Source organism: Pipra filicauda, unplaced genomic scaffold (genome assembly GCF_003945595.2).
Source record: "Pipra filicauda isolate LSUMZ 115617 unplaced genomic scaffold, ASM394559v2 scaffold173_size1550139_pilon, whole genome shotgun sequence".
NCBI lineage: Eukaryota > Metazoa > Chordata > Aves > Passeriformes > Pipridae > Pipra > Pipra filicauda.
The window spans coordinates 669,937-697,358 of NW_024104251.1; the positions used below are offsets into that span (position 1 = coordinate 669,937).

At 38.2% G+C, this 27,422-nt stretch overlaps 1 long non-coding RNA gene across 1 annotated transcript in view; it reads right to left on the bottom strand.

Annotated features, from left to right (window-relative positions):
• Positions 1 to 27,422, bottom strand: part of LOC120322953 — a 103,537-nt gene that overhangs the window by 41,664 nt on the left and 34,451 nt on the right. The window contains exon 2 of the long non-coding RNA XR_005562948.1: positions 26,882 to 26,994. This is a non-coding gene — a long non-coding RNA (uncharacterized LOC120322953). The remainder of the gene's footprint in view (positions 1 to 26,881; positions 26,995 to 27,422) is intronic.

The window sequence follows — 27,422 nt, forward strand, 5'->3', positions numbered from 1 at the left end:
CTCCAAAACTTCTCAGGTTAAGATTCAGGATTTCAGACTCCTCTAGGACAGGCCATCCTGAACTGTCAGTAAGCTCTCTGAATAACTCTCCTTACTCTTTCTTCAAATGGTTTTGCCAACACAATTGCTGCTCTGGATAGTTCAGAGAAGGATGAATGTCCCAGCCTGAGCCACAATCAGTGACAGGGCAGTTTTCTGATTTGAACCAGGCTATTTGGAGCTGTATTTCTAGCTGGAGTGTCTCTTCTAACTGAAAGTAATAGAAATCCCATGCGGTCTACATTGGAAATTAATGTGAAGCAAAAGGAAACAAAATAAACTCCAAAAACTTATATAAGTTTCGTGTTTTTAGTCTCTCTTTTCTTTTTTAAGAGGCCCTGATGGAGAAAAAACCAAAACAAAATACCTTCATTATTTTCCAACTGTTTAAAATTTGCATCATCTCCTGAAAGAAAGCCTTATGCCATGCTTAGTTCCATTTGGCACAATGGAAGTGCAGAAGAAAAAAGAGACCTCATTAAATGTACCCCTTGGTTTAGGCAGATGGGAGTGTGCTCAATAGTGTTTCAGTCCTGATCTCACTTGTTCCTGCAGAACAGATGAAATATGTAATTTATCACAGAGGATGACATTTGAGATAATAAAAAAATCACTGATAAGATGAAATTATATCAAGTCAGATACAGCCATCTGCCATAATTTCAAGGATTCACCTGATAGTCACTTTTCTCATTATTTGAGCTTCAGGATACAGGGGATTTTCTACATGTGTATTTGAGAGAGTGGTATATAAAACTGTGTTTCTCAAGGATCCACAAATGTGTTTTTTTCTGTTGTTGGAAGAGAACTGTAGCTATTTTACAAGCCTAGACACTCAGAGAGACTGGAAATCTGTCTTTGGTGGAAAGGGAGCTCTACCATGTCATTTTTAACTCATACTAGAATAAAGAGAGAAAGACACATGCTTGAGAAGTTTCTGGAGGATTCTCTCCCATGAGAGGGACCCCACTCTGGAGCAGGGGAGGAGGGTGAGGAGTCCTGTCCCTGAGTAAGGAGTGGAAGAGACAGCATGTGAAACGACCCCATTCCCTGTCCCTCTGCACTACTGGAGAGGAGTAAAGCTTCAGTAGTGAAGGTGAGGCCTGGGAAGAGGGAGAGGTGGTATAAAGTTGTTTTAAAATTTGGTTTTATTTCTCATTGTCCTAGTCTGATTTGATTGGTAATAAATTAAATATCCCCAATATTAATAGTATATTTGCCTGTGACAGTAACTGGCGAGTGATCCCTGTCTTTATCTTGACCCAAGAGCCTTTTGTAATATTTCCTCTCCCTGTTTAGCTGAGGATGGCAGTGACAGAGTGGCTTTGGTGGGCACCTGGCATCCAGCCTGGGTCAACCTGCCACAGAGTTGCAGACATTCAGAGTGCCTTGGCCATCAATACAAAGAAAACCTATGACAGAACACAGACCTGAGCCCAGCTCCCCTAGTCCAGCAGGTCTTATGCTTTAGCAAGGAGTATGAAAGCCTTGCTGTTTAGCAGGCTTCTGAAAAAAGGGCATCTGCGTCCTTTGTCCTTGCTATATTTTACTGTCAGTAAGCAAAACAAGGAGGGCTACTACAAAATATCAAATGCCACTACTCAGAGCTTCTTAAAAGGTATTATACATGAAAGTTCAATAGATGACTAATTCTATAAACAGTACATTGCATTCCTCTTCTTGGGCAACGCAAACTTTACTCACAGAGGCACTCCTGAACATGAAGAGGCTCCTACCTGAAACACCAAACTGACGAGGACTGCCTCAGACACAAAACTTTCAAATACAAATATTCAACGAGAGTGAAATAGCTGTTTAAGCAGGGAAAATGTGGATCTGCTGGCTGACAGATCTGCAAAGAATCTCTTTTGTCCACTACATCCTCCCTTGCACTCAGTAACTTCCAGCACAGAGGATTTGCCAGATAGTCAGGATTGCAGCAAAGCCTACGTAGTCCACTCTGAGTTTCACCAATACAACTTCCAGTACAGAAATAAGGATATATTGTCAATACTGAATGACCATGTTCAGTTTTCTGTATTTATACCTCTGCAAAGTAGTTGAAAAGTTGAACCTTACGAAATAGAATATAGCTTCAAAATGTCTTTCCCGGGAGTTTTGTCTTTTCTCCTTATCAAAAGGTACAGGATGATAAATTTCCACATTTTCTAGTTACTTGTATGTGAAGAAGGTATCTGACTCTAGGAGCTAGCAGACAGAACAGAAAGTACTGTACTAGAAAGTAGTGCTAGAAACAGACAGCTACACTAAGAGGATTTTTTTTGCCCAGGAGGTAATAAAATTACCAACTGCAATTTCTCACAAAAGGATGTAGAGGATTCCCAATGAATTGTAGTCCTTTAAACTGAGAATTTTACATTTCCCTGTAACTACTTGGTGTGTCTATTGGTGTCGGGGGTAACTGGATGAAAAAATAACAACTGTCAGTTACGGGGTTTGCTCCACATAGGTCATCAGAAATAGGCTTTTATGCTATCTGGGAAAAGCAGTTATGAAATTACCAACAGAAATTATTAAATTGCTAAAGTGATCTGCCCCAAGTGTACTTATACTGTCAATAAAAATGAAGGCTGAAAACATAATTTTTATCCTTCTGCTAAATTCCTTAGGTAACTTCAGTGAAAGCAGAGCTACTCTCCATGCAGCCACTCTGCACATACTGTCAAACTGGGGGAGGTAACACAAATGACACCAGGAGCAGCTAGTAGAAGCACTCCAGCCCATTAGTTCCTTCAGGAATGAAACAAACAATATTTTTTTAAAACAGAGCTTTAACTTCATCATAGCTAATGAATATTTACATTGCTTAATTTGAATTTTGCATCAGTTCAGCACATATTAAAACCACTACATTCACAGACCGAAAATCCAAAGCCATCATTATGTAAAATGCCCATAGCAGCATCTTAACATTAACTTTCATTGCAGGGAGAAAAACAAATACTGAGTGACCTTATTTCCTTTACATGGGGTCTCAGTTTCAGACCTGGTAACAATTAGAAGCTTGTGTACACTCTGTCAGTTTTGTCCAACATAGTTTTAGATGTCAAGATGACTGACATCATTAAACATGATCTGACCTCAAAGTCAAGCAGTATGAAAAGCCTGTTTATTTGTGCTTGAAATGACTCTGTAGCACTACCCAGATAGCATCACACTCTAGATCACTACTAGCTTTTTGTTTCTTATTTGCACTTGTAATTTGTGGGAGGAAAGAAAAATTAAAATCTAGTTTTTCAAATAAATAGATAGGTAATCTAAGGAAGACTAAAAGATGCCTACTGATGAAGGTACTAGCCCCAACACCTTATAAAGGTATAAAATATGATATTCAGTGAATTTATCTTCCCTTCAACCACTGTTGTAATCTTCAGTAAGAAGAACAGAATGTTACCCAGGAATTGCCTTTTTTGATGGAATATTGTGGAACTGGAAAGATCATTGACTGAAACTCTACCAATGATACAAGAATTCCAGTGCTATCGCCACGATTCCTGCACCCTGACACTGGCAGTATGTCAGAGCACACAGCTAAGCTCCCATATTCCACTTACAACCTGGTGTTCTGAAAGCACCCTGATCTAACCAGCTGGTCCTTTGCTAAACCACCATCTTAAACTTACAGGGGAAGCAAACTCCAGTACAGTGTGGCACACACTTATCTTCTATTCCAGTTCAGTGTGTCCTCTTATGGACCTTGATGTGCTCAGACAGGCCCAGATGTAATCCACTTTCCTGCTTTTAAATATGATTAGCCCATCAGCCCCTGGAATTGTGTTAAGTTCTATCTTAACATTTTATAAGCCTAAAATGTTTCTTATTGTGGAAAACAAACAAACATTCAAAAATTAAATTTTTTTTGCCTAAAAAATATATCTGATTATTGAAACAGCAAGAGTTTCTTGAAATATCAGACACCTAGAATATTGATATTCATTTTTACATGCAATTTGAATGGTTATTTTTATACAGATTCAGTGGGGTTTGATGCTGATAATAGTACTAAATAGATACCATAATGCTAGATGCTTCAAGACCTTCAAATGTTTCATTAAATGAAGAGTAAAACAACAAAGTACAAACACAAGTAAAACAAGAAAGTACAAACTTTTCTCACAGCTGCAATCCTGCACTATCATTTTTATTATAATGCTTCATGAATGCAGAAAACAACAGCCTACCTCCGACTTGTTTTTGAACCTGGGGCAGGGACCAATTTGTACCTATATGAAATTCAAACAAACAGCCCTGCTCCTTGATGAATTTTGACACACAGAGAAGTTCCCAATTTCACAGTATTTTCAGTGTACTTCAGTGCTTTCTCAAGTCCACAGTGAAAAATATCTTACTACCATGCACAAGATCATTGCATTTTCATACTGTCCCTTCATACTCAAAGACTATCCAATACTAATACTATTTCATTACTTTTGGAATAAATCATCTAAAAACTTATAAATGAGCACTTGAAGAATTCATGTACTCGTCTGCTCATTTCATTATATCTCCAAGCTAAAAAGGCTGCCTGCATAGACATACATTTTGCAATACTGTTGTATAAATGTTTAAACAGCTGCTGAAGTTCAAAGATGCTTGCAACAATCTCAGCTTTAGAGATGGACAGTTAGGAACAGCAACTTCACACATTTTAGAATATTCTGGACAGTAAACGGGCTCTTTCACATACAGTTTGTATATGCAACTTGTATTTCAGTCTTCACTGAGTACCAGAAGCATTTTAAGATGTCAGATTTTAATTAAAAATTAAAACGTATCTTCCTGTACATTCAGTTCCGGGCAGATGTCACAAGATTAAGTGAACTAGGATAGTAGTTAAGTTTCAAACAACTGCAACGCTTTTCCTTACCTTACTGCTTTTGCTAAACATCTGCTATCCAGCCTAGGGTAAGGGAAAATGTTTAAGGCTATGTCACAGGACAAAACTGCCAAATTCAAACATCTCTATAAGTGGATTTAATTCAGCACCTCTCTTGTACAACTTTAAAACATAAATTCTAGTTTTCAAATACTTAACTAGGGCAGTATGCTGAAAGTTGCCTACATATTATAATTTTGTATTTTAAAAGTGCAGTATTAACTAGGAGTAGAAGCGTTAATAACTTGATAGAGGAAAGTTCTCAGTATCATCAGCACTGACCAGGCTTAAGGGAAGTTGTTGTTATAAGCTGTTTAAGTTACAGTTGAGATAACTTCTGGAAGACACTGTTCATTTTGTAGCTCATGTTGTACAAAACATTTTTCAAAATCTCTGCTTTGATGCATTGAGAGCCTAATGCTGAGTATATATATCCACATACACTTTATTCTTTGCACCTGATCTTTACCACTAGGAATGCTACTTACAACATTGATCAGCAATTTCCAAATCAATAGAGAGGAAAAAAAAAGTGGACTTCAGTTTGATTTTACACTATTCCTTCCATTCCTCTAAGAGTTATATGGCATATGGCATACTGTGTATAAGACATTACCTTCTCTCATTTCCTCAGACCTTCTTTGCAGGCTTCTCTCTCAGCTGGGCTGACCAGACTTCAGTGCAGCAACATCTTTCATACTGGCCAAAGGTCTGGCTTTCAGCTGCTTTCCTAAATCTTTCATGAATTGTTTTTCCCCCACTTGTGGTACTACTCCTGGTCAAAATGAATTGTTGTGTCTTTTTGAGTAAGTTTTACACACTGTACCTTCACAGTCATCTATGTAATCCCACTCCCTTCACAGTTGCTTAGCCCAAGGCAACACAGAAGCCTGAACCAAAAATACAGCTGCTTAAGGTACCAAGCCATGGGCAGAGACAGAACAAGCAGCCTTTACCTCCACTTTTGAGGGAAGGTAGAAAAGGATGCGAGAAAAGAATTGCTGAATGCAAAATAAACTTCCCCAAACCAGCAATTTCCTCCCCACTGGGTCCCAGCTCAACAGCAAAGCCCAGGGCTGACTTGAGCTCAGCTGCCGCTCCTTGGCCCCTAAGGAGCAACAAAGCACAAACCCCCAGAGCAGCTCAGTCTCCTCATGTGCTGGCAATCACTGGTTAATGGAAGAAAGCAGTAGGGAAAACATGTTGTAAGCACTAAAATCAGCTAATATGATTCTGACTACCTGCTGGGAACTGGCCTAACAAAGGACATGACACTCAAGCATAATCACTTCACAGAACTAATGGCTCGCTTCCAGACCTCGCATCTGTAGCACAGCTGATTCTCAGCTCACTTGCTTTTCTACAGATGTTCTCACAAAAACATGCTGGAATTAGAATGAAACATTAGTGACCTTTTTTCCTATTGCTTTTGCCATCATTACCTGTTAGTTAATCTGCTTTCATGTCCAGTCTTCCTACACACATCTTCCTAGTATCATACACTACAAACTGTGGTATCTGCACCAACTGCTGAATACATAACCAGTATTTTGGGTTCATTTCTGTCCTGAGGGTTTTAGTGTCATAATTAAGTTCAGCACAAGGTGATGGAAAAATAATTTCCATGCAAGTAATCATGCTTTTCCTAACTGAAAAGAGCTACAGGCACTCTAAATTAATTTTCTCACAACTCTTATTCAAATCAGTTGAGATCTGAATTATTTTCATGTACAGTAGTCAACTGCATGTTGCCTGGATATTTTTTTCTTCATTTCCAAAAATTTAGTTTTATGTGTTTCTGCTGTCTATGCTTAGTAACACACTGGATAAGCCTCAAAGCAACTTGTTAGCTTGAAGCTAAGTAGAAATTTCACTAAAATGCATCCTGCTTTATTGTGATACCAAGACTTACAATAGCAATGGAAAGTTTCAAACCAATAGCAATTTATTGTGGTCATTGAAGAACAAAACTACTGCCCCAACCTGTTCCAAGTACAAAAGGTATGCTTGTAGCAGAACTGTTGTTCTCTTGTGCCATGTGCAGGAGTTACAGGATCAATAGATGATGCAGGGCAGAAGAGACTCACTACTGGAATTTATTTGACATGGCCTCCAGCTATTGCATTTCATGGGCTACACTAAGCCCTGCAACTTTGATTGCTCTGTTCCTAATACATCACAATAATATCACTGTGTTTTCAACTCCCCCCTGGAGCCTGACCCTGTGTTTAGGACAGGGTAACAGCCAGAGAAATCCTCTTCTCTGAACAATTGGATGAACAAATTGCAGACAGAATTTCCCAAACATAGCATTTCTCAGAGTGATAAAGCACCAAAACTTTATTATACTTTTGTGCTGGTGATGTTCTTCCAGTTTTGAGGAGCAAGAACAGTTAGTCCTCCCAAAAGTGCTGTTCCTCAACAAGATGTAGAACATTTTAATTCTCTGGAATATATTGGTGCAAGTTACAATGGAGCATTTCAACAAAGCACATAGTATTTAACACTCAGCTAAGAAATCACACCAGGCACCTTCCTTATCCATTTATTAAAGCACGTGCAATTCCCATTTAATGTCAGACAAAGTGATAAAATTGAGGTAAAAAATTAATGTTACCAGTGCATTTTAAAAAATAAAATGCACCAAAATATCATGTCAGGTATGTGGAGTTCTGACAACTATTTTTCATTGTAATTTTTTACCATTTCATTTTCTCAGCTGAAGTCTAAAGGGAACTTTGGAAATCAAAAGTCGCAGTGATAACTTGCAAAGCCACAATCCTAAGGTTTCTTTTCATTTAATGACATACTTCAGGAAAGCAAACACTTACCATAACGACAGACACTTGAAGAGACACAGCTGATCTGCCTCATTGCTTGAGCAGGGAGGAAAAGATCCCTGTTAAAAGGCAGTGAGCCCAAAGGGATTCATCTTGGTCTCATGGTAAACAAATCCTCCAAGGGACAGGCAGAATTTGGCACCATTTTCAGAAAGCTACAGCTCTCAGAGATAGGCAGCTGTAATATAATTGGGCTCAGCAAGAAAACTTTGTGTGCATGTGTCCATCACAGCATATGAATAAGAATGTGGAGATTCATTCTGAACTAAAGGGCTGGTAGGTCAGAGTGCCACGCTGAGGCCTTTGAGCCTGAATCCAGTTTCATAGTGTCCCATCTATTTGCAAGTGTTCAAATATTTGTTCAAATATTCCACAATTTAAAGGGGATGAGAGTTAACTGCCAGTGAGAATAGAAAGACTGTGCAGCTACAAAAGGCACCAATGTATCTATACACCAGCCAAGGAAGAAGAAAAAGTTATAAATTGTGTTTGATCTAATTTTACATATTAGCAGGGCATTAATTCATGAACAGACTCTGCTAGCAAGCAGGCCTAGAAGGAAAGATACATTTTTAGTTGTGATTCAGACCTACAAGAGTGTTTATGGTAGTTCTGGGTGTCACAAAACAGCTATCATGTGTAGGAAAAACACATCAAAGTGTTCCTTCAGAGACTGATGACCCACTCATCAGTTATACCATAATCTTAAGCAGTCACGAACAACCAAGTCTTCAGTCTTAACGTAGTTTGTTTTATCCTGCACTCAAGGGCCTTATTTTGTTAGGACATAATTAAAAATCTGTCACAACTGCTGTGGATCTTTTTGGTGACATCAGTGGACCTTAGATTTATTCTGCTGTGAAAAAGTTTAAACTTTCTGAAATAACACTGGTGTTACTCCCAGGGGCTTCCAGGTGAGGAAATCCATATTGCATAAGTTCTTTCTCAGTCTCATATGAGATGATTTCATATGGAAATGGTGGACAATGACACATTTTCAAGAAAGGTGATATTGCTGTTGCCTCTACAATCTTTTAGCCAGAGGTAGTCTAAAAGGGGAGGGAAGAGGTGAAAGAACCAGATCTTCTTTTGACAGAGGAATCAGATAAAGAAAAACAGTATCACACTTCATCAGATGTGAATGCAAAAGACTTATCTGTGGAGCAAGTGGCACAAATATCATAGAGGAAGTAAATAAGATGAGATTTTTCTTTATCTTAAAATTACTTTGTATGACATCGGTGTCAGAATTTTTTCCTATAAGCTTAAAAACAACAGTAGTAACAAAGATTAGCACTATCCCCACATAAATTTCAAGGGCTTCTTAAAAAACTTCTTATGAAGAGACAATGAGAACTGAAATGAGATGCTCTCTTTCTGGATGAATGTAGTTAACTGCATTCCCTAATTAAATAAATAGTTCTTCTTCCTTTAGCCAGCAAACTGTTATTCAGGCAAGCAAAATCACACTGTGAAGACAAGTAAGGACAACCCCCATTTGCTCAGTGTTTCTCTAGAACCGTGTGGTGTTTCTCTCCCCTAATATTAAGGCAGTTCCTTTCACAAAATATCTAAACATTTACCAGTTCAGAATTAAACCCCCAGTTATTTATGGAAATATCCTGCACAAAAGGAACTGTTGCTGAAAGACTTGGGCTGTGATCTAGCAACTTGTAATTATCATTTTTGTTAGACCTTCCCTCAGCAGAGAAATTATGTCCTTGAACATTCTTCCCAAACAGAAGTCTTCATTAGAAAGGAGAATATCTATAACAATCCATAAATAAATTGACCTAAAAAGCTGTGACTGCACCATTTAAAAGTAGGGAATTGTTTGGTTTTGCCACTGAGTGCTTCTTTCAGAGATGTTAGGAGTAATCTTGTAGAAAATTCCTAACCTATTCCTGTTTTATACTGGTCAGAGTAGACCTGTTTCCGTTTTTTAAGTTATTTGTATTTACCCAAGGCTTCTCCTCCTTTCTTTGCTTTTTTTGGTGTTTAGGGGGGCTTTTTGCCCCTCTTAACAGAGGAAGACTGCAAATGCCTGCCTCTACAGTTTTCATATTTGTATTGGGGTAGACAGCTTTGAGGCTCCTTTGGGTTAAGCATTAGATACAGAAGCACTGTGAACACCACCAGCAAACTCCTCTCCTGCTATCTGTTCCAGACATTCTGTGTCATTCTGCCTCTGAGTCCTGTCAGTTCAATCTTTCCTTTGGTTTCCTTTTCCTTGTGTGCTTGCCCCTATTAAACTTTTCTCCTCCCTCCATCTCTTCCTTCTGCATGGAAGTTGTTCAAACACTCCAGAACTGTGACCATGGGACTTAACACATGGTTGTAAAGAAGTAGGCTTAGTGTCCATCTTTGTACCAGTCCTAATTCTCTGATCTCCACACAGCATTTTTTCAGTCTGCTTCTGACTTGGAAGCAAATCTTTGCTGAAGGAACCCCGGGCAGAACAAAAAACCACTTAGCACCAGACACATACTGCAGACAGCATGGACAAAAGGCAGGCCCTACCTTGTGGCTCAAGAGTCAAGATTTGGAGGCTGTACAGACTATGTACAGAGAAATTATAGTCTCCCTTCTGTAATTTTCCTCTTTTTATTTTGGATTTTTGTTGCAATCTCTTCCATAACAAACCATGCAATTCTGAAATTAATTAATTTAATAATTGAAATGAGAGGGGAAAATAAAAACCTTGGGCTTTCTTAGGGGCTTTTTTCTGTTGGCTGTCTTGGCCAGCTGTTAACTGTTCTTAGCAAAGAATAGAAACCCATGTAACACTGCACTCATACTAAACAGTTCCTTATCGGGAATTGCTCTGAAATGCTGACATGTAAACTTCAGCTATGTTTAGGAATAGTTAATCCAAAAAAATTAGTCTTTTATGTTTACAGGTCTATCCAAAGTTTGCAAGGTCTATACCTTGTAAAATAATTCATATGGCACCATTTTTTGGTAAAACTAAAGAGAGAGGCACTGAAAAAGAAAGATGAACCCACCACCTGTTGATTACCAAAAGAAACATCAAGGAAATTCCAAAACTAAGAGTTTAAAAAAATGGGAGGGAATAAATGTAAATGTATGTCTATCAATCTTTCTCACTGCTCCACCACTGGCAGTGATAATGTTGTCTGTTCAAAGAGAATTTCAAACACCTTTACTGTAGAGTGCCTTACTACACGTTTTCATTACTGCTGGTGTGGTGCTCAGTCAATGATTTACACGCTGTTCTACAAAAAGACAGGGTGAGTACAGAGACCATTCTGCAAATGTCAAGAGCAGGCAGACAGACCAATGCCAGAGAAGTATTTGGTTGCTGACATTGAAGGGAAGACTTTCCAGCACAACCTAAAAATTCAGGAGGAGTCATAGACATTATCTCCCACAAGATGATGATGCAGCAAAAATAAATGTGTTAGTGCTGTAAAAAAGCCCTTCAAACAAAACCCACAAAAACCAAATAACCACCAACCAAAAAAACCCCACCAATCAAACAAAATGAGAGCCATGCAAAGAGAAGGCAGTAGAAATGAAGATAAATGGTGTGCCTTAAGGCTTTCATGATTAGGCTTTGCTCTCTGACAACATGGACTCTTTCTACCGATGCCTTAAGATCAAGGGAGCCATCCTGCACTACTACAAGGAAATAGTTTTCCCAGGCTTAACACTGCACGTAAAATAGCCTGTTGTTTCTGCCTGTCTGTATTACACCTAAAACTAAAGCCATGGATTATGGAGAAGTCAGAGATAATAGAGATGAGGTATTTAACTGTTGCCATAGGAGCAGGTTTGACTTGCTTGTCTGACATAATACACATGTAGACCTGCCTTGTTATAGCAAAGGTGAGTGTGTGTGTGTGTGTAGTTCCTTAGTGATAATTGGAGTACAAGGGCCGCTAATTGCAGTGAACCTGGTGGCACATATACAGTAACAGAAACACAGCATGGACCTAATGACTTCTTGCATTCAACTGTGAAATATGTAATCTGCTATCCAGCTGCAGGTGTAGGGAAGGAACTAGACTACATTTTAAGATACAATGGATGTTCCATAGGGGAAGCTCCCAGACCAATGTAAGGCAGACAAATTCACATTTGGTTAGTTTCCTCCTGTCTAGCACATTCTCATTAAGTTCTTAACTAGAAGTTAACATCTTTTTGTTAAGGCAGATATAATGCTGCTTTACATCCAAAATACAATCACATTTCCTGTGTTCATGAGCAGCCAGCATTTGCCAGTACTTTTCTTGCTGTTGGGTTTTTTTTGTTTGTTTGTTTGTTTTTTGTGGCCCAAAACAATTCTATTTCTTCTCATAGTCATGATTTTCTTTGGCTTTGACATGCCTATGTCAACTTCACTGAAAAGAAAACATTCAGACATGAAGAAAAAGAAGCAGCTTCTGCTTTACAGAATAGGATGATTCACTTTTCCTCTATAGACCCTACAGATCATTGGGATGTGTTCAGATCATTGGGATTTCATATTCTTTAGTGGGACCTCATTTTGACAAGGAACTCTTGTTTCCTATCCTACTGGAAGGGATACACCCCAGGTACTGACACCTTTTAATTTGATCTTTTAATCTGTACCAATTTATTGGCTGCTCTAAAATTAATAGCGTCTTCCTTGACATTCCTTTCCTGATGCTGTATGCACTTAATAAGCAATGAAGGCCCCACTGAAGCAAGTTTGTTACCTAAATCATAAAATTATGAAAACTTCTCCTTGGTCAATGTTTTTGAATCAATGAATCAACGCGTCACACAAACAGTACACCTGGGAAAATAACTAAAATACAGTACAAACAACATTTAGGATTCCACTTTAGGCTATTGCCAGAATGTGAAGACCAAGTGTGGGGTCACATTTATCCATTGCATCAGGAGGAGCTTCTTATATCAACTGTATGTAAAAAGGCTTTAGAAGGAAGGAATTACTTTAGAGACATGGATTTATTTATTGTGACCAAGGCATTTCTATCAGTACAAGCCAGTATTGGCTTGTACTGATTTAACAGAGTGAGACTCTACAGTCACTATCAGTGTAAATGAAATGTTAATGATGATACAGCTTTCTTCTTCCACATGTGGGCTATTTATCTTAACGTGAATATGCCTGGCTTTATTGCTATGTACTCATTTTGATTTTGAACAGCACATATGAAATATATTTAAGCAGCCTATGGCTTATTTTTAGGGAGAAAATAATAAAAAAATAAAAGTGTGAGGCATCTTTCAGCTAACTGTAAAGGCACTTAGCATACAATGCCCATAAATAAGAAACTGAACTGAAGAAATTGCTTTTTCCTCGAGATTTTTAAGACTACCTGCTCCAAAACAAGCACATCTAGGCTCCAAAATTCTCTCCGTGTTAATCCCTTGTGGCTTCATAAGGTATTTTTTCTACTTGCAAGTGACTGGTACCACCTTTATTTCAAGCCAACAGAAGCAAAGATGTCAAGGTCATGTTTTTCCAGTTTGCTGAAGCAATCTAATACTGTGACTATCTAGGCCAGCTGCCAGCAGAACTGGACTTTTAAATATCTTATAAAAGCATCTCTGCATATCTAGTTTAATTCTGCCCTGCAATTTAAAAGTCTAATGCAGGCAAGTACATGAAAGAATTTCTCATTCAATCAACCTCACCTTGTTCATCTACAGAAAAGCATCACGTTGCTTTAAAGCGATATGGGAAATAAGGCCAATGACAAAGGGCTTTTATGCCTTGTGAAAAGGGGAAAATGGAGCAGTAATGGAACTTGAGTGGCATGGTTGATACATGACAGAGCTGAAATAATAAGCAAGAGAGAAAGAGTCTCCTGGGAAGGAGTCTCTCTGTCTGAAGAACGAGACCTGACCTGTAAATGGCAAGTGAGCATTTATACGTTGTTTATGTCTGAAGATGACACAGGATGACACAGAGGAAAGGACCAAAGAACAAACAAAATAGAAAAATCTATTTAGGAATTCCATTGCTTTAAACACTGCCACCAATGGCAACGTGCCTGTCAATAGATTGAGCTTGATATACCTGCTGGCTACCAAAGTAGTTTCAGGACATTCCATAGTTCAGCTGCAGAGCTTTACAAAAGTACAGCAAAATAAAAGGATGGAGAACAAGAATACCCTCATGTAGTCCATTACCATCTTCTTTCAGCTTGATTGCTCTCACAGCTTATATTAATCACATTGCCTGAAGTCATTGTGAAATTAATAATTAGGTTACGAAAACAAACAGTCAAGTGAAGGCTTAGCTCAATTAGTCTTTAGTTCTCCCAGACACACTACCACTTAGGGTCACAAACTAATTGCTTTCCTCCCAGGAGGTCACCTCCACTAAAGAACTTCATGGTACTAAAATATGCATCTGTGAGATTGTGAGTCTTTATGTTCCCATATAACTTAGAGGAAATAAAACCCCAGCTCTATAGACTATCTAAATCCAATTTCCATTGGAAAAATACTGAAGTTAAAAGAGATAGAAGATTTATATCTCTGACTATTTCAGCAAAGGAACCCAAATTATTTGCTGTAGTATTGTAATCATTCACAATGTTTTTCCTATAAACAAAAAAAATGAGTAGTACCTGCTGTGTCATGCATATCTTAAGTACAAACATGAAAGACCAAAAAAAGTTAGGATACAAAAATGCCATTGTAGACTGAGTGTTTAGTGGATTAAGAAAGGTTTTACGTGTTGCTTAAAGAACATTCTGGTTTGCATCAAGTGGGAGGTTATTTCATGCATTGAGCGTGGCACCATGTGTAATCACAGGCAGAAAACAGAGACAAATGAAACAAAGATGATACAGAAACGGGCACGAGAAATATTAATGGCAAGGGAGGGAAGAGGAGGTACAGGCATGACAATGCATTTAAGTTGAAAAAAGAATCAGGACTGCAGCAATTGCAGATCACTAAAACTATGAATGAAATGTTCCTCCAGAAAGTGTCATTCCAGACCAGATTTGACACTTCTTGATAACACTTTATAGAGAAAATCCAGTTTATTTTCGTGTAAGAGCACTATATTTTCTGTACAAATCTCTGTGTGTGTGTGACACAGAGAATGCCCTATGTTGCAAACAACTGGAAAAGGACCCAAGTTAACATTAATCCAATCTCTCAGTGAACTAACTCTCGTCTTTGTTTTAGCTTAATGAGGCTACAGAACACAATCAGCAGATGATGGAATAGAACAACTATAGATTTCTAGAACCATGTCCCTGTAGCAGCATAGAGATGTCACTGCTGAATTCTCAGTCAATACACAGACTGTTTTGTAAAACTGCATGAGCAACATTATGGAAATATAAATGGTGCAGGTACAGATGTAATGTAGAAATTTGCAGGGTCAGAGAGATTTTATAGAACTCAGTTAAACTAATGAATGTTCTTGGAAGGAAAATAGCATTGACAAACATGAGACATTTCTGGGTGTAGCCAGAGAGCCTCTAGCAATGGAATTCTGCTACTGGCCATCTCCCTTCTCAAATGCATGCTTTGAATAGAGTTCATACCAGATAAACATTTAGGATCCCAGGGAAGCAAAAATTAAACAAATAAAGTTCAAGCCTAGTCAAACAATATTAAAAAAATGAAGATCAGTTCAGTAGGGGGAACTCAGCACTAATAATCAGCAGAATACACACACATTTGTATTAGTGGCTGAAAATGCTTCCTACAATTACCAGGATTTGTTTGCACAAAACATTGATATTATTATCCAAAATAGGCTGTAACACATTTTCTCATAAAGCTTCTTATTTGATATCAAAGATTGAAAGGTCAAAAGTGTTAGTTTTTAAGGAGCAGACTGCTGTCTCCACATTTAAAGATTCACAAAAAGCACACTTGTTCTTGATTTAAAAAGCCTTGCTTTTTAAAGCTTCATGTGATGTTACCTCTTCGTTGTGAATTTTGAGAATACTGTCTGTTACTGAGCTCCACACTCATCAATCACTGTCCCCCAACATAAAACCTCTGCCATTAGAAGACCGTTTGAAGATAGAACTTCCCAATAATTTTTTTAGTACAATCAAAAACATATACTTGTGATATAGAAAGAAATAGGAGAATGCTAGAGTGCAAGGCCAAAGGTCTTAGGCATTAACTGATGCCAGGAATGGCATTCCTCTCAGCTATGCTTTTCTCCACCTTATGGTTAATCCTGAATTCCATGATAGTACTAAAACCTCCATCCAGAATAGTGACATCAACATGCAAGGGATTTTCCTAGATGATACATTTCCTGGAGATTTCCCTCTAAACAGAATGCAAATACAAGAGCAGTCCTCTTCATCATCAAGACAGATCTTTGATGTGAAAATTCTATAACGTTACTTCAGGTCACTGAGATCCTTATCAGAGATATCTTTTGTAATCAATATTTGCCTTCCCAAAGTAGTCCCCAAGTGCTGCACCTTTAAGAGTTCTGATGGAGAAATCCTCATCAATAAAGGATGGAAACCTCTTATCTGTTCACCAAAGAAAGTCATCCAAGTAGTAATTGGAAATTCTTCAATTTCGGACTTTTTTATTAATTTATTTATAAATTAATTGCATCTTCACTTTCTCTCAGTTGCAATTTCTCTACAACTTCAGTGACAGTAAAGAAAGTGTTTCAATATGTGAAGTTTTTGGTGCAGTGGTTGAACACTATTTCGCTACAGGTAACTTGACTAGTCAGCTGGAACCTTAATTTTCTAGCTTCAGAGGTACATACCACCAAAGTACTCCCAGCTATCTGCTTCATTTTTCATGAATCCTGAGTTAACTCTTTCACTCTTCACCACTTTTGCAGGCTATTTTTATCTCCAAGCTAAGGCAAACCCCAAATAAATCCAGCCAAAACAAGCCACAGAACTTATTAGATTGTGAATGTTTTGCTTATCAAGCCTCCACAGTCACACTGAAGTCTCACAGATGTTCCAATCATACCAAAACTAGGAATACAGCATAGCCCTTTTTAATTGAAATCAGTCTCCTAAAAGAGGTTGCACTCAGAGCTTGAAAAGCTTATCTGGAAACATAGGTGGCATCAGTGGTGCATACTGTCTCCTAAGCTATTCCATTTACTTATCAGGAGCCAAGTCGTTTGATTTCAGCAATACAAATTTCACACTGTGTAAGAAAAGTAGTTTTAGAATTAAAACTGGTTTAGAGGAATGCAAGGATTACAGGAAACTTGAGCGTGGAGGCTTATGAAGGATTGGAATTTCACTCTGGGATCAACATTGCTTCTCCCACAGGTTTGGTCTCTGGAAAAGTTGCTATAATGCAGAGTAGTTGCACGTCAAATCATAGTCTCAATCCAACCTTGAAGCATCATAATATGAACATTTATATTTTTACACAGAAACCTCAGAACTGAGGAGAAAAACAAGAAGTGAGATTTGCACAGAATTTGACTTTGAAATTAATTCAGAGCATAGCATCTACTCTACCTCCTCATAGTTTTTTTCAAGGACAGTGAGCTTCCCTGACATGAGTAGGCTTAACAGAATCTGCCCTTAAAAAATAATTTTATCAGTGGGGAGTATGTAGCTTTGGCTGCTGTTTGGTAAAATGCTAATAGACAATCCTCATAGAGAACATCCTTAACACTGTTTAAATTATTATGGTCATGGACACAGAAAATTCTAAGTGATTTTCGTGGCTTTCCTGAAGACACTTTAAAAGGGACTTTGTTTACTGAGTCAGCACAACACACCATAAAAACATCCCTTTAGATATTGTGGGGTAGGCTTGAAATCATATTTCACATCTGTAATCAGATGCATTCACATGTTAGTGTTGATCAAGCATGGTTCTTTGCCCAAAAGCCCTTCATCTGCCATGCTTTTCAGGCACAAATCCCGAACTTAAATTAAGACTGTAAAAGATGTAAGATCAATGAAACCTGCATTTCGACAAAATGGTTCTGTGAAGGTTTTATTTTAAAAACACTACTATTTTTGGTGTCAGGAATTATTTATGTGATTAAATATTTTCTTCTTAAATTACATAATTACACATCTTTTGAGTTTTGTGGAGACAAGTATAAACTAAACGAGGAAGAGAAAAAAATTACAGTTCTCAGTACTTTTTTTCCTGACTTTCGTGTGTTTTGATGGTTGTATACAAACTGAGGACTGTATCACAAATAAAAACACAGCATAATGCAAAGATGGCATCAGTTCATGCATCATTTGCCCCTCTAGGCTCTGTTTTTTCTCACAGTAAGATGCCTTTTCAGCCGCCAAAGGAGGTGGGCAGAACTCTTACGTGTGATGGAAAGACCGTCACCTTCAAAATCCCAGGTTATGTTTTATGAAATGCAAAACAAGTTACACTGGATTGTAACAGAGCAAAGACACACAGAAGAAAACTTAGTGTTTGCTATTTTGGGAAATTTCAGTCCCTGCTTACCGGGCTCCACTCATCTCTATCAAGGGCAGCAGGGATGATAAAAGTCTTGGATGAGTCTCTTTTGGGAAATGCATTTTTCTTATCTCTTCCATCATGACCTTATCATGATCTTCCATCTACAGATCATATTGTAGAGTATCATACAGGTACCTATTTCAGGTACTATCCTGCATATATGCATACAGAGAAATCAAAGGGTTTGACTGGTCACACAGTGGGGAATGCCAACAGCATTAGACCAAGTCAGGCTTGTCCTGTTAAGGCAAATTACACGGTCAGAGCCCACAGATTCAACCTGAGTGCTTGGCCTTCATGCCTCCACAAAAACAAGTAGTCTGCAATACACATATGTTAAAATTTAATTTCTCAGTTTTAACTGAATCTCATTTATATTCCAGTGGTATTTCGTCCCTTTGTATAGCTGTGCTGCATTATCAGCAATCGATACTGAGGCAAGTTTTTTGTATGTTATTGAAAAGATTAACAGTTATTGCAAGGACACCTGGGCAAATAAGGCAGGGAAGGGTGAAAAGCAGCAAAAATAGAACAAAAGAGGAGGAGCAGATCCAGCTAGTACAGCTCATCACATCCTTCAAAATCTCCTTCGGACACATTTGCTCTAGGGGCTCTGAGGGTGAAAGTACTAATGCTGATTTAATAGATAGTATCTATCTGCAGGATGGCAGGTACTGTTGAGTTCAAGCCATGGAGGAATAGCATGAAATGGATGTTGCAGAAAGTCACCAGAACAGAGGAACTATCTTGTCTGAATAGGATGGCAACAGAAATTCCTCAAGTCACCTGTGTACTTAGAAACATATATGCACATTTCTCTGAGAGAAACTAAAAAAAATAACTGAAGCAATTCAGGGTGATGAACTGAAACTGTGTCCCCAGCACAGCATTTGGAGTAGTTAGCCACAGCAGCCAACTCTGTTTTCCTCCTAGAGACTGTGTCAGACCAAAACCTGACTTAAATGCCCTGATCTCTGAAATACTTTACCTCTTTCTTTCAAACCCATTGCTTCCATGAGGCTGTATCTGAACAAATAAAAATAAACAGGATCTTGGGGGAAACAAACATTCTGGCTCTTTCAATTGTATTAAGTGCATGGGCATTACTCACAAGATATCCTCATAATTGGGGCTACAGAAAGCCAAATAGTCTGACAATATCTCCCAGAAATAGATGTAATAATAAACACCCAAAAAAATAATTCTGCAGATTTGATTAGTAAACTGTTATTTGCATGTCACCAGGTTTGTATTGCTGTTGTACTACTGTAGGCAAAGAACATAAAACTACTGGCTATTTTATTGTGACTTTTTCACCTTCCCTTTCACATATACCAAAATAAAACCAAAAACCTCCTTCCACTGACAGTTCATGGTAGTGTGATTTTGTGAGTGCTGTATCAGCTCAGAGCAAAATGATACAGTTGCAATGAAACAGTACACTGCCATGAAAAGCTTACTAGACAATCATGAAAGTAAAAATGACCTCACATAAGCCCAAAGGAGCTTAATTTACTTAGGGTTTTCTTGTTATTTAAGTGGAGAAAGACCAATTTAATCAGATGAAACTAAGGTCAGATACACACTGGTTATCTCCAAGAGGTTGTTTTCAGATTAAGATCTTACATCTTTAGTAAATGGGGCAATCCACAGCAGAGAGATGAGTGGATTCTTTACGTGGAATAAAATTAAAGATGACAGAAAAAAAGTGTTGTTTTCTCTTAAATCTGTAGCTCTCCCAGTTATTCTCCTCTGTTGCCCATTCCCAGTCTAAGTGCACCAGTTGTTTTGCCCTTCCTGTGTTCAGGTGGGCTGTCCCATCCAACACATCCTACCTGCCACGATTACCATCACTGCCTCTCTGTTCCAGTGCCCTGCCCCGGAGCAGCCATGGCTGGCAGGGCCAGCACTTCAGGGACATTCAAAGAGCCCCAGCAGCCCCAAATGAGAGGACACGTCCTCAGAACTACAGCAAATTCTGACAAGCCTCTGCTGAGCATGTGGAAGATGCTGCTTTTCAAATTTGGTATCAGGCCAGGCTCAGGCACAGCCATGATAGTAAATCAGCCTCCTGCCAAATTTTTAGTCTCTGTTTCAAAACACAGGGGATTCTCAATTAAATGGTTGTAAGAAACTGTATAACACAACAACGTATTTCACCCTATCTCATTTAAGCAATATGGTTGAATCATTTTTATTTACATTAAGCTGGAAATTTAAGCTGAGAAATATGTGTAACAAAAGGGGTCAACCGGTATACTCAAAGTCTACAATACAACTAAACCCATCATCTCATAAGGAGAATTACTTGGGAGCTGCAAGTACCAGGAAATTCTACAAGATTTGCTTATAAATATTTTCTGTTAGGAAGAAGAGTAGGAGTGAGTCAGTCACTCACAACCAACTATTTATATTGAAGGTGGCAAAGAATTCATATTTTGTCAAAGCAGATCCTTTGGTTTTAGAGAACAACATCAGCACATTCAGCAAGTAAGACACCAAGGTACAGCATTCCAGACCTAAATAGTTAAGTGTATAACCTCTCATCAACAAATAATATCAAGAGGTTGGTTAAATTTAATTTATATTTTTCTTATGGTTTTGAAAATTTTCAGCACAAAATTAGGTCTATATTAATGATTACCTTAAAAAATTATTTAAATGTGTTTATATATATATATATAGGTATTTTTCTTTGTAAAGAGGTATAATGTTCTGCTTAAATTAGATTTTTAATAGGAAAAAAATTATAGTGGTTCAAATACTGTATTTTCAGAGCAAGTACGGACAGAGGGTGTCTTTATATATTTATAACTGTCTGTTGGTGAGTAAGAGACCAATTAAAAATAAGTAAAGATAAATCAACCTTATTTTACTGTGCATTCTCTGAAACCCTGGGCTATAAAACTGTCGAATTTATAGTATTTAATTACATTTTCCTCCCAAATTTTAAACTTTTGAACCATTAACCTCTTCTCTCTCTGCAGTCCCCCAACATATAACTGCACAGTTGTGTTAATAAGAGTTACGAGTGAATTCTGCAAGGAATTCCCAGCGGCCTTAAGTACAGGCATTTCTGCTGGCAGGTTGTTCCCATCCCACTAGCATAGATGCAGGTCTCAAGTGACAGGTTATATGACTTCATGAGACACCTATTTGAGTTAATTAGTCTATTCTGCTTCTGCATATGTTAATTCAAATAACTAAATCCCAAGCCTTAAAGCTTGCAGTGCTTTACCACCTAAATGAATCTACCAATTCTGTAATTCCATTCTCTTCTTAAGACTCTGCTTACCATCAGGCATCTGTCTGCCATTCTTTTCCAGTCCTCATTTTGGTCCATCTCTTAGTAACCAAAAACATTTATTTGCCTCATACATATGGAGTTCTTGGTTAGGCAGTGTTTTTAAGGAAATAATTCATGTTGATGCATCATGTCAGCTTTTGGCTGCCGTTGCTATTGACGGCACAGTTTTCTCATTTAGGGAATCACAGTTTACTTCACAAAAGTAAAACAGCCTCTGGGTGGCAATCCCATGCCACCTTCTACATGAACAGGTGACTTAAAAGGCAAGTTTCCTGTCTCAGGATTCATTGTTTGTGCAGGGAAGTTCTTTCAATGCCAAGACTTGGACACAAATCTTTTGAGATGCAAGTCAATGATGTATTAAACTGAGTTACTGAAACGTGAAAAACAACTTTGTACCAATATTAAACAGACTTTGGGTGTTCTGGAATTGAATTTTCTAAGTATAAATGCCTTGACTGATTTTAAGTTTGTCTCAAAAGCTGATAGTTCCAGAAATAAATTTGTATAAATTTGATTATAAATAGGTATTTTTTTCTTTTCCATAAGCTGCTCTATGAAGCTAAACATGTTTGTTGTGCCCTACCAGGTCACACAGAATAGAAGAACACCCCTTATATATCCTAACACTTGCCAGCATAACCTGCACATTTCACTAACCTTGCTATCTCCATTTAATTACACACAATACCTGGATTTCTGCTTACTCCAGTACTAAGGGTAAACCTAAGTACTTCTACTTACAGTATTTTCACTGAGGGAAACTATATTGAGCTCACAAGGGCTATTCAGTGGCACTCACATATTTCCATAAAGACTACCTGATGAGATGTGGGTGTCTTACCACACATATAAAGGATGGTAGTTTGCTGAGAATGTCCCTTGAAGTGTTCTGTCCATAAATTTCTACAGTTGCCCTGTATCTAGGCCATCATAAATGAATACAATCAGAAAGATTTGGATTTTCAAAGCTGTTTATGAAGATATTCTTGACAAATCCCTCCCCCTGATGAATAAGGACAAGGAGGCAGGTCAGCTGGCAGCTGCATGATGCCTTTAAGGAGCTGTTGTCACATTTTTATGTATTGCACATAAAATCTGAAGCCAATTACATTGCAGTCTTAACTGCTGGGCAATGTTAATGAGGTTATTCCAGATGGGAATGCTGCACTCAACAGGTGCTATAGCATTACTGTCCCAATAGTCCTCCTATTTCTGAAAAGCAGGCCTGCCTTCCCTTGCCAATAGCCCCATTTAGGCATAAATGACCAGCATAGCAAACCCAGCACTGACTAGAGGAGACGAGAATAAGCTTTGACTTGTACTGATTGAACTAAGCCAAGATTAATTAGATTCATAATAGAAATTACTGTGATGAGTTCAAACAGATGTAAACCGATATTCCTTCTGTGGCTGACAGAAGCACAGCTGGACTTTTCCTTTTTCCTGGAACACACCATAATAACCTGAAAATGTATAGGGACATTGTATATTTTCTGTTCCTATTTTACTGCAAGGCATCACAATTTTCTCTCTCTTATGCTGCTCCCAGCTGTGCTGAGTGGGACTTACCTGGGAAGCAAAAGAGAAAGTAGGTTTGCCTACTTTTTATTTTCTAACATAGTAAATAATATCGTTAGCAAAAGTGAGAAGGGTTTAGGTTGTGCTTTCTCTAAAATCCAGGGTGTTTATGCTTTACAACCTTTGACACAGCAACAAAAATGCCACCATGGAAACAAGACATCTTTAGCTACTTCCTCACTGCATGCTGTAAGCTTCCAGTAACTGAGGTGGATGGACGTTTTACTTTTCAAAAAACAGATCAATAATAATTTTTATGGCAAAGCTTTAAGAGCTGCAGGGGCACAGAGGAGTCCCTTCACTGGTCACTGCAACGCCAATGCACTGGAACTCACACCTATTGAGACAGCACACTGCCATAATACAGGACAGAGGGCAAAAAAGTACATAGTCTAGTCTAAAGAGCAAAGATTAATTGTACTCTAGTAGTTGCAACAATTTGCCCATGGAAATGAGCCTAGCAACTGCTTATTTTTACAGGCAGGTAAGATTAATGTTTAGAGATTTAATTCTTATCAAGGTGCTCATTGAAAGCACCACCTCATTGGATGCCCTATGTTTCAGTTTGTACACGTTCACAAATACAGAGATACAAAGACGTATAAAAAATTGGTGATACTAAGAAATATCTGATCACTCTCTAATTCTAAATTGGAAGATGAATGAAAACTAGAGCTGAGAAGAAATGAGAACCCAAATTTTTTCAATGTTGGGTGTCCCTTCAACTAAGCAGTCAATACAAATTAACAAGCTGAGTGACTGGGCTTCAGGATGGGTCTTAGGAAACTTGTCTACAAATCTAATGGCAGGTTCTGGTCCTTAGAGCCAGTATAATGCAGCCTTTGGTGGATAAACTTCAGGTACACCTTAGCCCAAAGCTGTTTGGTATTTTTCTTCATATAATTGGAAGGAACTGAATTATCAGAAGTATGGTGTCAATGAACACAAGCCAGACTTCCTAGAAATGAAGGATGATCAAGATATTGCCTTGGCTTTCCAGAGCTAAGGATCACATCTGCACTTTTGCAGACTTAGGAAATCACTCAGCTTTTCTGTGCCATAGGACATTGTCTGTAGAATACAAAAACCTGAGCAATAAAATGACAAATAGACATGAGATTGAGATGTTCAGGTCATTGGGGCATCTGAGTAGACCTCTAAAAAACTCATATACTTCACTGCCTGGTGCAGTAGGAGAATGAATGGGGGACTCTGCAGTTTGATCCATGGGAAGGTATTTTTTTGTTGACTTTGGACACACTGTACTTGTAAAGTTTAAGATCTGTTTAATCATACAGGCAAAGACCTTTCCTACCTTCCATGTTTATGTTAGATAAACCATATATACTGAAGTGAAATCCTTCATAGTGTCAAGACTATATTGAACTGCTGAAGAGCAAAAAGGCAACAAAACAAAATCTCAGAAGAACATCTGTTTTGCACAAAGTAATTTGTTAGTATATTGAGGGCTCTTTTCAGCAACATAAAACTCTGCCTTTTGGAGACCACATGAAACTGCAAGAAAATGCCAAGAGAAAATTCTAAGAGTTATCATAAATAAAGCACTTGTCATATTGCCCATAAGTGCAGAGGTCTCTCTACTTTGTTATGCTCCAGTAATGGGCATAATGGTTTTATTTGCATAAAACTCAGATCCTATTATACTATAGCTGCTTATTCTTAAGCTCTTAAAATTACACTGGCTTCCTGAACTATCATGTTTGGGGCTGTTTAAAAAAAACCACCAAACTACACAAACATTTGTTATCTTTTTATGAAGTGAATTATTTGCATAATGCATTTAGACTGGGAACAAAAAAATATTTAGAGTAAAAGACATTTCTGCCTGCAGAATTGAACTCACTGGAGTGACTAACCAAGGAAAAAAATGTATTGCTGCTGCTTAATGGACATACCAAGAGGCAGTACAGATACCATGGTTCCCTAAATGACAGAGAATTTAAAATGAGTCACCTTCATAATATAATGTTCAGGAAAGTGATTGTTTGGAAAAAAAAAAAATCTTCTTTTTTCCATTTTTTTATTTTTTTTATTTTTTTTTTCCTGAAGCAGATTTTCGTGTGGTCTTATTATTAGGAGAAGAAAAGAAAAAAAAAAAGATTCTTTCTATTTCCTTCCTTCATCTACTCCCAGAGAACTCCAACCAAGCAGCCTTATGGAACCCAGATGAGCAATAGCAGGAGCTGAGGCTTTTGGAATATCCTCCATAAGGCCTGTATCACTACATTTTAAGAATATAAGAAGTATGTTATTTGCTGGGTATCCCAAAGCACACATTCATTCGTATAGGATAAAGAATTAATGGCTATATATCATACTTCTTCGGCTTAAGGTACTTGGAGAAGTTACCCCTCATCTTGTGTCAAGAGATGCATCTGATACAGCGAGTGGCCCATGAAATCACTGTCATCCTTTTAAACACTCATATATATTTGCAACAATTTTTTCGAACTGTACTCCCTTCCTAGACTTTTCAAACTATAATTAGATGAATTCACTTTAAACTGTGTAGCTCCTCAGCTCATAGAATAGCCCTTCATAGAGCAAGGAAATACCTACTAAGAGTGAGAGACTGCTGATGACGACTCCTGCATATTTGCCATCCTAGACTAGTGGAGCAGGTATTTGGTCAAAGATTTTTCATTCCCTTGTGATCCAGCACTACAGAAAGGAAGAAACCCCACTGGAGTTTCAGTATTCCACTCTGGTAGGGGTAAAGTGGAAGATGAAAGCATATTAATGAATATACATAATATCAGGGCAGAAATCTGATAGCTCCTCCTCTGCAGAGCACTGGAAGCCTTGCTGTGCTCTCCAGCTCTTCAGTGGCTTCCTCAGCAAAGAGCATCTTCTATGATGTACTGTTTTTTGTTTGTTTGTTTTTATAAGAATTCAAAGGAAGCCTTTCTCATGGGAATTTATTCTTGACTATCACAGTCTGAGCTAAGGCTATATCTGCCCTGTGAAAGCATTGAAACAAACCCAAAATTCAGCTGAACAGTGGCAGAGAGTAAGGACACCACAGCTTGAATTGACTAGAGATAACTGAATGAAAGGCTATATTTCAAAACCAGTGCAGTTTACTGATTGGTCTTAAAATCTCAAGGCTCTCTCAGAGTCTCTGTGGAGTTATTTCAACAAGCTCAGGGCTCTTTTCCAAGTAAGGTATTCATATAATGAAAAAAAGGCTAAGAACTGCTATCACAGTAGGCACTGACATCTTGTCAAGAGCTTTGACCAGTCAGAACAGGAACAGAGAATTAACTGCCTTCTCACCCCTGCAGACAGACTGTGGCAGGGTGAGAGGGAGGCTGGCCTGGAGAAGCATTTCTTCTGAGTGGTCTGAGGGTCAGAGTCACTATCACAGATGAGGTGGCAGGGATACACAACACAAAACCAGAGGAAAACAGCAGGCATGCTTCTCCTGTCCTCCCCCAAAAAAATCCTCAAAACCAAAAGAAACACAAAAACACTCACCCCAAACCAGCCAAACAAACCCCAAACAAATAAAAAACAAAACAAATACCAGCTTCCTGGCTTGCTTGTATCTTCTTACATGAAAGCCAAAGTATAGCTCTACTGGGTGAGGAATGGGGAGCAATGTGGTAGATTACACACCCCTTTCTGTGTAAGCAGCTGTATTCATTATAGGGTTTCCCACCAGGAAATCAGTAGAAGTCATTATCTCACACAGCTGTGGCAGCACATTTTTCATCATAACAAAAATAAAAAAAACCCACCTTACCTCTGAGTATCCGTACTCACCTTTAGCTCCTGCTGATGGCTGAGCTGCCTTTCCCTCTGCCTTCCTCTCCAGCTGGATTACATGGCAGCAAATTTGCAGTTTCATTCCCTATATTTCCATGCATTGTAAAATCCTAAGGATGAAACATTCCGTTAGCCTTAAAACTTTTCTTATTTTTTGTTCATTATTTAAACGGTTCAATTTTCTTATAAACAAGCAGCAAGCATTGGTCCAGCCCAAGGAACATCACAGACTCACATCCTGATCCCACTGTGTTTAGAAGCAGGAAAGACACTCCCAAGTTTCACAAAGTAGAGAGACTGCAGAGTTCATTTCGTAAGACTGAAAGAGTCAGACACAAAGGGGTTTCAACAAGTCCAAGTACAGCCCTGTTTAGGCTTTGTTTGTTTGCTTGTTTTTAAATCACAGTTTCACAACACTTTTGTGATTTAGTAGTCCAGTTTCTAAATCTCACTGAAACTCATGCAGGCGTATGAAATATGAACAACTTACAATCCAAACTAGAACATTTGTTGTTATGTAAAGCAGATATCTATTTTG